General features: G+C 31.9%; 1 protein-coding gene across 1 annotated transcript in view; it reads right to left on the reverse strand.

The window, feature by feature from the left end:
* LOC146922864 (serine/threonine-protein kinase CTR1-like) overlaps positions 1–14,691 on the reverse strand; it is a 68,631-nt gene that overhangs the window by 7,666 nt on the left and 46,274 nt on the right. The window lies entirely within an intron of this gene.

Here is a 14,691-nt window from a genome sequence, read left to right on the forward strand (position 1 = left end):
AATTTCGATTAAAATTATAGTTATAGATAATTTGCATTTTTATATTGTCACAAATTATATTTGTCTTTTTCAATGATGAGACCACTAATATACAGAATATAATATAAATTTTATTTTTTTGAATGACACCAACAATGTAACATTCTTATAAGAAAATTTGTTTAAGGTATAATTAAAAGTGAAAAAACCAGAATGACACCAACAATATAACATTCTTATAAGAAAATTTGTTTAAGGTATAATTAAAAGTGAAAAAACCATTTTTTACCTAATTTAGATCTAACCCAGTAGAATATTAAACTAATGATGAGTCAAATAGTTTATCTTTAAAAACATGGTAAATGTAATTTCTTCAATAGCTTGCATTGTGAGATGAGGTTATATACTTAGATCTAACTGAGTTAGAGGAGTGCTAAACATAGCGAATTATGTTTTCACGAATGCATCATGATGCCTATTTTTAGTTTTTTTTAGAGATATTTTAAGTTAAAATGACAATTGTGAAACTGTTTTAATTTTGAAAACGACGGAAATCACCATTAGTTGTGAGCTTACAAATAATCAATCATGATGCATTTGTGATCAACATTCTCGCGCTATATAACATTTTCATATAAATTATTGTATGCGAGTAAGCCTTGCTCCAAAAATGATGTATCAAGTTTGAACCTTACCAAATGTGCTTTTACATTTGTTCTTTTTATTTGAATTTCTATCAACATTACGTTTTCTAGCAAATTATTTTTCCATTTATGCCCCATAATTTTTTTTCTAATTCGTTGAACATAAACTTATAATAACTCTAGAGAAAATCAAACCATGCTTAAGCTTCTTCTAACTATCCAATTCATTTATATAGAACAAACAATTATCATGTTGATGTATATTCTAAGGATCATGTTTAAATTGTGAGACTTTTAAGGAAAGAGAAGGAAAATGATGATGTTGTAACATTGATTTCTTGTTAGACTTAGGTTGAGTTTTTCTACATTGAAGTATAGCCGGTGGGTGCTAATTCGTTCAATTAGCCATTGTTTTTCTACATTGACTCATTGAGTTTGTCTATACTAAACTTCCCATTTTGCTTTCTCTTTTGATCAACCCTTACTGTTTGTCATTGCTTGTTTATTTTGATGTATATTCTATCTATGATTGAGTTTAGAAGCTTCAGGAAGGGTGCCATGCCATTAGTTTCATCTTGTAATGGCTAGTTGTTCGATATGCAAGGCTTTTGGTATTGGTGTAATCAAATGGAATAAAATAAGAAGTAACTAACATGTAATCAAATGCAATACTAAGTTACCAATTTCACGTTTTCAAAATCATTATTATTACATAATTATAGGCCTAAAAGCCAGAAGCAATTCACAAGATACAAGTGCTTGCTTGAATATTTTACAGATATCAAGCTACAATTGCTTTAATTGTAGACTTCATTGCTTTAATTGCCCTTATGAATTGTGTTAGCATGAAACAACTTATTTCCAGTTGCAAACAACAAAAAAGGTTCCATCAATCAACAAGGGTCAGGTTACTTGTTAACTAACATTTCCATACATAGCCAACAAATTTTAGCAACAGAAAATCCAATCATGGGCGACATGCTCCTTATGGTCCACTCCACCCAATCACCGCAGGCATGCTCGTTATGTTCCACCCATTTTTATCGCATCCGCCGGTGACTTTAGCAGCTTCTTTATCCTCTCAATTATGCTGGCAAACGATGGCCGATCAGCAAAAAAAATCAACTAGCATCATAAATGAATCTATGCTACAAAATGCATATGGAAAGAATGAAGTTTACTAGACAAAATAGGAACATAAAGTATTCAAGACAGAATATAAACATAAACCATGATAGTTTTTCCTAAAGCAAAAAAGGTCCTCCTTATAGAATCTGAAGTTGGTAAGATCCAAAAGTAACAACTAAAATCAATGATTTATCAGTCACAACAAATTCTGTGTTTCGTTTTATTGTTGTTAATTCAGTATTCAGTAATCCCAAAATGGAATCCATCTGATCAACCTACTAATAGCAATACAAAGAAGTGCAAAGCCAAAATTAAATCCAATCAAACATTAATGTATCAAAACTACGCAAAGCTTCATCCAGAATTCCTAATTTATTAGAAAGTCTATCCTACCTTAGAATATATACACTCTGCGAGGATTAAAAAAAGCATTCCATAAAAATTTGGACAAACTGACCATGTGTATTGGAAACTGCCTGAAAATAAAGCAAGTTAATACTGGGGAGACGTTTGGAGGGATAGAAGGTATTCTATTCTAAAAAGTTGAATGCTGTCTTTCACACTTATACCTTTATTATAGCTGAGTATTCATAGAACGTAAAGACGATACCTTAGGAACTATTCCATTCACCGCGTGAGGAAGATTCAATGGTTCAAGTTGCCACTTCCCATAAAGTTTAATTCGTTGTGATACTATCTTGTACCACTTCCTACAGTACCTAATATGTCAATATGTACCGGCAACGTCAGGCAAAGAAATGTAACTTTACAACCTTATGGAAGCTAAAAATTAGCATGCATGCAGAGTCGAGTAGTGCTGCAACAGTATAGAACACCAAATGGAAAATATACATCGTTAAAAATGAAAAAATGTGCGACACATATTGCAATCTGTAATACTTATTTGTGTCAAAACATGACACGTGTTGCCTTTCTGTTAGTGATCCATAACGTTTTCAATGGGATTTTGTGACAGACTTGCATGCTATTCTAAAATCACGAGAAATTTCCATACACAAATAAAAAGGGAACTCAGCAAACAAGCAAGTGTTTATGCAAAGCTATCAAGAAATTGACTAGTGTTTATGAAGTTGCAAACCATCACTGTTTTCATTCTGAACATATACAAAGTAGAAAATATCAAACCTGCGGGTCACATCTTTGGCCCCCTAGCCCAGCAAAAGCAACAACATATCTCAGCAAAAGCAGCAACCATGGCTTCAATCTTGTCTTCTCCATCAATAATCAAATTCACAGCATCGATATACACCCACTTTCCTGTCAAATTTTCTTCACTACAATATACTTCTGCCCAATACTTTCCTGTCAAGTTCCCAGAAGCAAATTCCATAGTTTTTTATTTTTTGAGAGGGAATCAAATTCCATAGTTGTTTATGTTGAATACAGACTCTCTCTATAACACCCTCTTCCTACCGTGGTTAATCAACGGTGGATTTAAAAGGGGGGTCTCAACCATCAGTTGAATTTTCAGGAATGGACAAATAAGAAATGGAGGGTGTGAAACTAAGTTGAAGGGACGGATGTAATCAATTAATTCCATGGAGAAAGAGGGAGAGAAAGATAGGTTTGGGTTTGGCGCTTGTGTTGGTAGCGTAAGCATGTTGTGGGAGGAGGTGGTTGTTAGTTGATACTATTGGATATTGGAAATTGAGTTATGAAAACATTCACAGTTTCACACATACTAGTAGCTACCATGGATTGTAAATCGGTTTTGGAAGAAAACAAAAGATGCATAATGGAAGACCAAACTGGAGAGAGAAACCCACGGGAGAGCGACAATAACACGCAAGCTGCATTGAAAAGTCATTCGCGAGGCTCTCGTGAAACTAGTTTTCGCGAGATTTACCATTTTCCTAATTCAAATCTTCAGCAATAAAAGGATCATAAGGCTGATACATATTGCTTGGTGCAGTGCATTTCTTACTTTTCCGTGTATGACCAAGAGAACTTTGACATAGTTTTTCTCTCACAAGACAATGAATTTTCAGGTGACATAAAATTCAACTTTTGCTTAGATACCATTGGTGTTGAAGTATTAAATATCCCCTTACTAGAACCACTTACAATTGGTCTAAAGTATTGATCTCGTTTAAGTGATGAAAAGTGGGATCCTGCAGGTGGTTAAAAATTAAAAGAAATGAAAGGATAACCTTCTGTGCTCTTATCGAATACCTGACTAAGATTTAAAGCTCTGAACAGTGCCATCAACAAAGCTGCAATCTGCCAAAAAAAAAAAAATCTCCCTGTAAATTATCTCAAACTACCGAGCAATAATATAAAGTTAACAGATAACACAACCAACCCATTCTTGAGAAATTTTATTTTACTTTTGATTTAGGTTAAGTCAACTCTAAGCAGATAAAGAGGGTAGTTAACTTAAAAGGCCATCATTTCATTCTGAGATTGAATTAGCACAGACCCTGCACTTTCTACCATTTAATGCCTGATAGGAACTAGTCTCTCAATTAGAAGAATTAGGAAAGAACTTCCCTTAATAGTTAATACAGTAAGGATCCTCTCCCTCTTCATCCCTCTTCTTATTTATTGGCAACATGCCTTATTTCTCTAATCATCCCTTCCTGACAGCCGTCAACTACTAACTATATAACTAACTATATCTCCCTCGACTAACAAATCTATCAATATATCATAGGAAAATGTTGAATGTTACGGTAGATTGTATGTAAGAAACACAAGAATCCTATGTGGCAGCAAGTTACTCTTTCAGATAATAACCACCCACTACCCTATGTATGATCAGCCATAACCTAATTGATCAAATCCCCTAAGTTCATGGATTCTTCTCTTTCTTGTGTAAATAATCCTTACTAAATAGCATTGCTCTATATTATATACCCCGCTAAAATTTTCACCTAGTTCTCAAGTTTGGATCACTCTCTTCTTGTATAGCTCTACTGGTTAAGAGACACCTCTTCTGGATTATCATCATTTCCTAAGGCGTCAATAGTAATGGTCAACCGTTCATGTCTCACATGTTGGCCAGTGATAACTGTGACACCTTGTAAATGCTGCTTCACAGGTGAAATTTCTTCAACATCATCAACTGTATTGTCAAACACAACAACGGCATGAAGACGGGGCTCGCTCCCACTCTTGCTACAACTGTATCACTTGGACCTTCATTTTGCTTTTTTATTCATTGACTTTGTTTCATTTACTATACAGCCCACCTCTAGTATAAAAAAGGATGAACTTGGCCCACGGGGGGTTAGAGATAATCAGTCCTACCTCTCCTTCATCCTTAATCAGAATTTTAGGGACTATAAATTAGTCAAGGTACCTTATGGAACAAAATTGACCCCACCTTGCTCACGTCTCTTTTACGCCCTGGCCTTGAATTTGTGGCACCACTGCCTGTTTAACATTCTTCTCTGTCATGTGAGCAGTGTCGCCAACGGAACGTGCAACACAGTTATGCCGTTCAAATGGAGAAAACATCCCCAGTTTCGTTGTTGCTAGTGTTTCATTCCCCTCATGTCCCTTCCAGAGCGTTACTAATTCTTCCGTTTTTGAAGCCATCATCACTGTATAGACACCATCACCCACATGAGTCTTCTATTTTTGTTCCTCCACCCTTCACGATGACATGATCTATGGCAACACCATCTGTTCCTCTGATTTCTTTTTCTCTTTGTTTCTCTTCTGTTAGGGGTTAATCAGCATCTTTCTCCCTCATTTTGTTATCCGTTTTACTTTCTTTCCCAGTGTTATGTACTAATAAGTCTTCACTGTTCTTTCAAATTTTCAAGATTCCTCGTGTACTTGAAAAAACTTCTTCACTCTCGTATTTCAACACTTCTAGTTCCGATTTCTTGCTATCATGTTCATATGTCACAGATTCTAATTCTGTATCATTTTTTGCATTTGCCTCCTCTTCACTGCATTTTTCTTTGGCTTCTTTTCTTGATCATTTTCATGGCTCATCGACAAATCTTGTTCTTCTATATCTCTACTGTAACCAGCCTCCGTTGCTTTGCTTTTCCTCAAAGTTCCGATGAATTGTGAACTCGTGGCGCCCCAATCCTTCCTTCCACAACACTTCAAACTGGCTCAGCAATTCTTGCACCATATAATGGCCCTCTCTCTAAAATGACAAGATACCTCTCATTCTCATCCCTCTTTTTATACATAGGCAACACATCTCAATTATTTAATCATTCAAGCCCCCAACTACCAACTAGGTAGTTCTAACTCCCTCAACTATCAAACCTATCAAAACCTTACTAAATGACAAACTACGAATCTAGTAGAGTATGTATGAGACAGTAAATACAAAAAGTCATAAACAACAAAGCTTCTATTAAAAGAAATCTACCTCTTCGGATGTAATTCTAAAGCGGATGCCAAAGCAAAGTGTGGAGGATACTTTTCTCCATTTGTGTATCTTTTAACATGGAAATTGTCATGAAACTGCAAGTGTTACACGCAAGGAATCAATCAAGATATAACAAGTGATATAGCATAATAGCAAAGCAATGCTGATTAAAGAATGACTATTGATTATCACAAAAATAGGGATGCTAGGGAAGCACAGGAATGATAACAAAATGATACAAAACGACACGAGCAAAGCAAATGAACCTTGTGCACAAGTTATTTTGATTCTAAAGCCAACTCCACTGATGTTTAAAGATAACAGCTTACCCATTTGGGTCGGCCTGGTGGTATTGGTTTAAGACCGAGGACCGAGGAATGTGCTCCTTCTCAAGGTCTCAGTTCGATTCTCCCCAGTGCCAATTTGGATGGGTTAATTTAACTTCTTCAAAATTAACCCTCCAAATGTCCTCTATTCCTTCATAATACAAAACACTCTCCGTTTTTTCAAAACCTAAATCATTGCCGGTGTCTACATGTGTGTGTTAATGTTGTATCCGACCGACATGAACACATTGTGAATTAAAAAAATCTAAAAAGGAACTAAGAAAATGATGTGACATAACACTCTTCGATTTGATTTATAAGAAAGAGAATGAAAACTACCTGAGGTCTTCTTCCGTTGTTTGTGAAGTGCTTCATCTACGTGGCATTCTCATTCTTCAAAAGAAAGCGGGAAGTGAAAAACGACGTCGGGCCCAAAATTGTTTCCTTAACCTAGATTGTATTGTACTACCCTAACATAGATAGAGTACGATTTAAATATAGCATGAGTTAGCCAAAAATTTTATAATTAATCTACTATCTGCTATGAATATTAAAGTGTTAATTGTTTAAATGAACCTTTTTTTTTTTTTTGAGGGAAATTGTTTAAATGGACCTTGTTAATTGTTTAAATTGTCCTCGTGAGCTTAGCTCAGTTGGTTGGACAATGCATAAAATATGTAAGGTCCGGAGTTCAAACCCCGACCACTACCAAAAAATTATTTAAATGGACCTTGTAAGTATGAAGAATGACTATTTAAAATGAAGAATGACTATTTAAAATTTTATGAAGAATGACTATTTAAAATAAAATAAAAAATAAGAATGACTATTTAAAATTTTATGAAGAATGACTATTTAAATTATGAAGAATGACTATTTAAAATAAAATAAAAAATAAGAATGACTATTTAAAATTTTATGAAGAATGACTATTTAAAATAAAATAAAAAATAAAAAACAAATCTTTAACCTTATAATTTGAGTTTTTTTTGTTATTTTTAACCTGTAATATATACGAATCTAAAATAAATAAAAAAATCTAGAGATTAAATTTTTTCATGATTTTTTTCAAGCATTTAAGATATTAAAAATATGGTTTTACACAAAACAAATTAGGATCTTTTGACTATGGACGAATTAATTATGAATTTTTAAAGCGTCAAAAACTCAAAAAACAAAACAACATAAATCTTGACCTATAAATCGAATTTTAAATTGATTGTTTGCATAGACATCTCAAAAAAATATAAAAAGCATATGCAAAGTTTCATAGCATTTCAAATGTGTTTTGATTTATTTTTATTTTTCAACCTAAACGTGCAAAAAAATTGAAATGTTGTTCCGAGTAAACGTATATTCACAGGTGAAACTTCACTCCCTAATTTTCTGTGTCTCCTACCTTTTACTCTTCATACCAATTCTTTAACATCTTATTTTTATAGGGGTTCTTGTTCTTATTTATTTATAGTAAAAAGTTTAGGTTATAATAATATAAAATAATCAAATCAATTTACAAGATATTGAAATTATTTAAACACGTACATTAAAAAAAACAAATATCCTTGTTTAAAAACGTAAATAAATATTCCATTTTGATTTTCTATTTTTTTATTTTACTTATTATTATTATTATCATCATTAGCGTCCAGGGGCACTCATCATATATAACTCATAAACATTACGCTTTTCTTTAATCCACTAATGATGATTAATCAGGACTAAAAATATATGTGCTCACCAAAAAATATTATCAATGGAAAGCCTTTATTGTGATTAATCAACGCTTTTGCTATGTTGTAGTAAGATTAATCATATTTTTGGCACTATACCAGATTGTGTCATAATAATTGATTATTCACATCTTCATCCCATCACTTCCAGGTCTTTATCCCTCATGCCATGCGCCCATTTTATGTTATTTGCACATTCTCTTGAAAATCTCAGCTATCTAATGCCTCATTTCTCAAGTTTGCACCGATTCAAGAAAACTACAATTCTTTAGTTAATGAAATTAAAAACCTTTAAAAATGCAAGCAAGAAGACAATCGAATTTAGTTAACACCGTGTAAAAGAGTAGTATATAAAGCTTATGACATAAGATATAAAAAACCAGAAGATAGTCATAGAATTTAGTTAACACTATGTAAAAGAGTAATATATAAAGCTTATGACCAGTGGCGGAGCGAGAAAAAAATGCTTGGGTGAGCCGTTAAAATAAGAACTTTTTTTTAGTATAAATATTAATTGGAACAATTTTCAGTTGACAAACAACATAAAGGAGATTTGAAACCACACAAATTAGAAGGTCTGTAAAATTGATAGCTCACAATTGAAGGTGTAATATGATTATATGAATAACAACCTAAGTTTCAAAATAACCAAAATAGCATTGCAATACACATAACAGTAATAACTAATAATAATTAACATTCAATAATTTATGGGTCTTGTTAACAAGTGCCCCCGAGGCACTAGTTAAGGAAACAAAAAAGGAAATATTTGCATTGAAAACATCATTATTTACACTTTTTAAACTTTGACTACACAAGTTTCAAGGTGCTTATACTATATTTGGTTTTCTTAACCAGTGCCCCGGGGCACTAGTTAACATTTTCCATAATTTATTTATAACCTTGAGTAGAAAAGAAGTTTAGTGTGTAACGTGTTACTGAGGAAAGGAAAGGACCGGGTGGGCCACTTTGGAAAAACAATATAAAATGAGGGTATTTTTGTAATTTCCATATAGAAGAAATAAAATTAATTTTTGTTTGGCCCATACTAGGCTCCGCCTTTGCTTATGACGAAAGAAATAGAAACCTGATGATTAGAGATCTCATTGCGTTCTCCACTCATCGCAGTCCACTATTTTTTTGTTTTCTTATTGTGCTGACATGTGTATTTGTGTGTGTGTTTTTATTTATGTAATTATGGTTACAATTTATAAATTATTTAGATATTTAATATGTCTTCATACACTTAGATCATTTAGACAGAGCTCTCTATTTTGTGTGTTTAAGTGAGACTCACATGTGCTCATACAAAATTACACACATAAAAATAACTTCAAAGAAAACCATGAAATATCGTAGGGGATAAAATATTGCATGACCGGTTTATGTAATGGAGTGTTGTACATTGTAAATGATCCAATATTATTTGTTTCAAAAAAAAAAAAAATGATCCAATATTATTATTATTTTTTTAAAAAGAAAATGATCCAAATATTAACGTGAGGTGGAATTTTTTTTTCCCTTCATAAATTGGTTTAGATACACATCAGTTTCAAGATTTTCACAATTCAAACAAACTCTTAACTATAAATTAGAGGTTTGATAGATGGTTTAATTTCAATTATCATCATCACAAACACAGACTCTTACACAATGAAATGTATAGACCCAATACACAATGTTGGCAACAAATTTAATGAATAGACTCCAAATAATGATTTAATTTCAAACTATCGTGAGAAAAAGATTAACTATTTCTTATATACATTTTTCACTATAAATATATTTAGAAAGAATTCAGAATAAAATATTGCACAAAGAAGAGTCATTCCTCAAATTGGTTAATGTAACTACAAACACGATCCCTATATCTAAACTTCTAAGACTGAAAATATCATGGTTTGGTCATAAAAAAGGTGATATTTGAACTATGTCCAAAAATGTCGTTGAAAAAAAATATAAAGGGATGAAAAATATGAACACAATGATATCTAAACCAAAGGGCAAAAAAATAATATATTTTTTTTTGAACAAGCCAAAATGAGATATATTAATAAAAAGTTTTGGTCCCTAGCACAAGGAGTGCCAAAGGAGACAAAACAAGATTACACAATAGTTCCAATCAAAACCGCAAAAAACATGAAGGAAAACAAATCAGTCAATCCCTAAACAAGCAAGGGGACGCTGCCACCACAAATGATAACCAAATGGAAAGCACACATTTTTTGCTTTCAACCATTTGAGAGATGTAATCTTAACCTTCTCGAGTAGTTGCTCTGGTTGTTTTTGCTGTGTTGGCAAACAATCTTTGGTTTCTTTTATTCCAAAGAACCCAAATGCCACAAAGCCAAATCAAGTGGAGAAAAGATCTTCTTGGAGCATAACCACCTGAAGAATAAACAAACTGATAATAATGATCCAAAACCTATTGAGGATCCACAGAGAACGCCAATCCAAATCTTAATTTGTTGCCAGAGATCACCAAAAATAGGACAATGAATAATTAAGTGGTCTATTGTTTCATTTTGACCACAACCTGTAGCACATAACTGAGAATCATGAGAAATAACACCTTGTCGCACCAAGTTATCCTTTGTTGGCCATCTATTGCGGAAAAGATGCCACACACAAATAGAGACTTTCAAAGGAGCACTCTTATGCCACGGAGCATCCGAAACGACGTCATGGTTATGCATCTCCTGCCGCATGAGCATTTTCTACACACCACGAACAGTGTAGCCATTACCAATGTTGGACCGCCAAAGCCAGACATCTGATTCCGTATCCTGTGGGAATAAGAGCAAAAAATAATATTTGATTTACTTTACTAAAAAAAAATATTATGAAGGTTTGATATTGAAATATCCATATTAGAAACAACTTTTTTTAAGGAGTTAGAAACACCCTGCCGATCTTCAAGATATATTTTAGGCTCAAGTGCAATTTTGCCCCCCTATTTTGACTGAATCGGAATTTTACCCCCCCTATTTTAAAACTCGGAATTTTACCCCCCCAATTTAATGTTTTTCGGAATTTTACCCCCCTATTTTAAAACTCAGAATTTTACCCCCCCAATTTAATGTTTTTCGAAATTTTACCCCCTCCACCACATTATCTTATTATCCCCTAATTAATTATTTAAATTAAATAATTTTTAATTACAAAAAATAAATAACTTTTTAAAAAAATGGAAAAAAAACTTTAAAAAATACCTTAAAATACAAAAAAAAACTAGAAAATAAAGATAAAATGTAGGAATTACAAAAAATAAATAACTTTTTATAAAAATCGAATTGTTTTTTAAAAAATACCTTAAAATGCAGAAAAAATACTAGAAAATAAAGATAAAATGTAGGAAATAAACCAGAATAAACAAAAAAAAATCCATTAAAAATACATGGAAAAACAGTATAAACGGAAAAAAAAATCCCATTAAAAATACATGAAAAAAAACGTAATGCACCTGTAAATATTTGGATGATCATTAGCCAAATATACGAGTGTAATAATACACCTAATAATTGATCATCCAAATATTAGCCATGTATTTTTAATGGAATTTTCCATGTATTTTTATTGGATTTTTTGGTTTATTCTGGTTTATTTCCTACATTTTATCTTTATTTTCTAGTATTTTTTCTGCATTTTAAGGTATTTTTTAAAGTTTTTTCGATTTTTTTTAAAAAGTTATTTATTTTTTTGTAATTCCTACATTTTATCTTTATTTTCTAGTATTTTTTTAGAATTTTTTCTGCATTTTAAGGTATTTTTTAAAGTGTTTTTCGATTTTTTTAAAAAGTTATTTATTTTTTGTAATTAAAAATTATTTAATTTAAATAATTAATTAGGTGGATAATAAGATAATGTGGTAGAGGGGGTAAAATTCCGAAAAACATTAAATTGGGGGGGGGGGGGGGGGTAAAATTCTGAGTTTTAAAATAGTGGGGGTAAAATTTCGAAAAATATTAAATTGGGGGGGTAAAATTCCGAGTTTTAAAATAGGAGAGGTAAAATTCCGATTCAGTCAAAATAGGGGGCAAAATTGCACTTAAGCCTATATTTTAAATGCCACGTGAGTCCTATTCATAGGAGATAGATATTGTAATTTATAATTATATTATACGAGTGATCACATTAACATTAGAAAAACCAATAACAATGAGTAGGGCCACCAACAATAAGTAAACCAACTCACGCTAAATGAAAGGCCATCTATCTACTAATCATAATATTCATAGCAGTTTGATAAGAAAGTGAGGAAAAACTAATGAAATAATTAAAATAAAGACTAAATGAAAATTTTAAAAGTTATAGTACTAAATATATTATAAAAGGTAGCCTAGATTTTTAATTTAGTGACGGTGGTAGATAGCACAGCAAATTGAAATCACATCAATCACAACAAATATAACAAGCCCAACATAAACATATTCGATATTCCATTGTTTTTGATGGAGAGTTGACAATACGAGATGGAGGCTTCGATAAAGGTGGACTTTGAGGGACCACATCTCCACAATTGATAATAGGAAAATTAGTCACTTTAGTCCTTGAATATGAAAGGAGTCGTCATTTAGTCCTTGAATGCAGATAAATTGTAAAATAGTCCATGAATGTAGACTATGTTAGTCAATTTAGTTCCTGAATGCAGACTCCGTTAGTCAATTTAGTCCTGAATGTAGACTCTGTTAGTTTTAGTCCCTGAAATTGACCAACAGAGTCTGCATTCAGGGACTGTTTTGCAATTTCTCTGCATTCAAGGACTAAAGTAACTACTCATTTCCCATTCAGGGACTAAAGTGACTAATTCCCCATGGATAATAGGAGATGGAGGCTTCGATAAAGACGAAGTTTGAGGGATCACATCTCCGTAGTTGACAAGAGTAGATTGAGGTGGAGGAGTTAAGATGTGATGAAATGGCGGATCATTAATGTTCACATCAAGAGACAAAGGAGTTGATGGCATATTTCTTCCTGCAACAACTAGGAAGAAACAGAATGCAAAGAGGCAAATGATGATCTTCACCTTCATATCAACAAAAATAATTTTTCTAGAATAAAAAAATTAGTGTCAAAAGACGGTTAACAATAAATTATCAAAAAAAAAAAAATACAATGAATATAGACGGCTAAAATCATAAAATAAAGAAAAAGGGGTTTGCTTTGATTTATTACGGGCTGAAGATATATAGTGGCCTATTAATTATTGTTTGTTTATTTATTTTTATTTATTTAATTAGCACTCATAAACTTTAATATCGTGGAAAATAGCATAACCGACGCAACAACACACAGCCGGAAGAAAGCAAGTATACAACAACATCAACTACAAAAAAACAACACCAATAGCAAAGACCATAGACAAAATAGAAACACCTCAATAATACAAACCAAATTTAGAGAAAAGTGTGTACCTATTTCGAAAGATTTTTTTGTATCTCCTACCTTTTACTCCTTTGCAAATGTCATAACCTCTTGTTCTTATTTATTTATAGTGAACATTTAGGTTATAAAAATAAAAAAAATATAAAATCAATTTATAAGATATCGAAAATATTTTTTGTCAAGAAAAGAGATATTGAAAATATTTAAACATGTACATTTATAAAAAAAAAAAAAATCCTTGTGTAAAAAACGTAAATGAATATTACATTTTGATTTTCTAATTTTTGAGTTTCCTTTTTTTACTATATTATTATTTTTGCCGTCGTTGTTTTTTTTTAAAAAAAACTAAAATGAAATTTATTAAAATCGCAATGAATCATAACCACCACAAGGAGTGATAGGCTAGGAGTCTTACAGTAGCAACATACAAAGGATAGATGGGAAGCTCCGGGAAGCTCCCAATGGAAAACCCATACACCCGTGAATCAAAGAAAAATCCAAAACCTATAGGAAACGCCTCCTATCAAAGAGTAATCTCCGAAATCAATAAATAGAAATACCAAAACAAAGCTAACACCATGATCAACGAAACAACATAAACAAAATCCTCAAGCAATTCGGTTTTATTTGGAGTACATAATATATTTCCACTCTCAAATGTAAGAATCTGTTGTTGTGATAAAAAAAAAAAAAAAAGAATCTGCTGTGTTGAACATTTTTTTTGACTGAAAACCAAATAAAACCGAATTGTTTTTCATTTTAGGGAAATCGACTTTATTTTTTTTGAAGAAAGATGAAAACTGAATCGTTACATCCCCTATCTCTAACTAGTTTTCATATTTTGATTAATATTCTTACATGTACCCATTTTTTTTTGAAGAAAGATGAAAACTGAATCCTTACATCCCATATCTCTAACTAGTTTCATATTTTGATTAATATTCTTATATGTACCCAAACTATTCTTAGAAATGAAATGCTATAATCATCTCTTTTTTATAAGCAAGTATCTTATGCGCACAACCGTAGAAACTAGTCCCTAAAACCATGTTAGATTACAATGGATAACAAAATTGTTCTCTTTTCTTTTAAAGATTTAACACTGTTTTAGCCTATACTCTCAAGGTTGAATTCTAATCTAA

This window comes from Medicago sativa, chromosome 5 (genome assembly GCF_051527215.1).
Source record: "Medicago sativa cultivar Bolivia chromosome 5, Bolivia_mono, whole genome shotgun sequence".
NCBI lineage: Eukaryota > Viridiplantae > Streptophyta > Magnoliopsida > Fabales > Fabaceae > Medicago > Medicago sativa.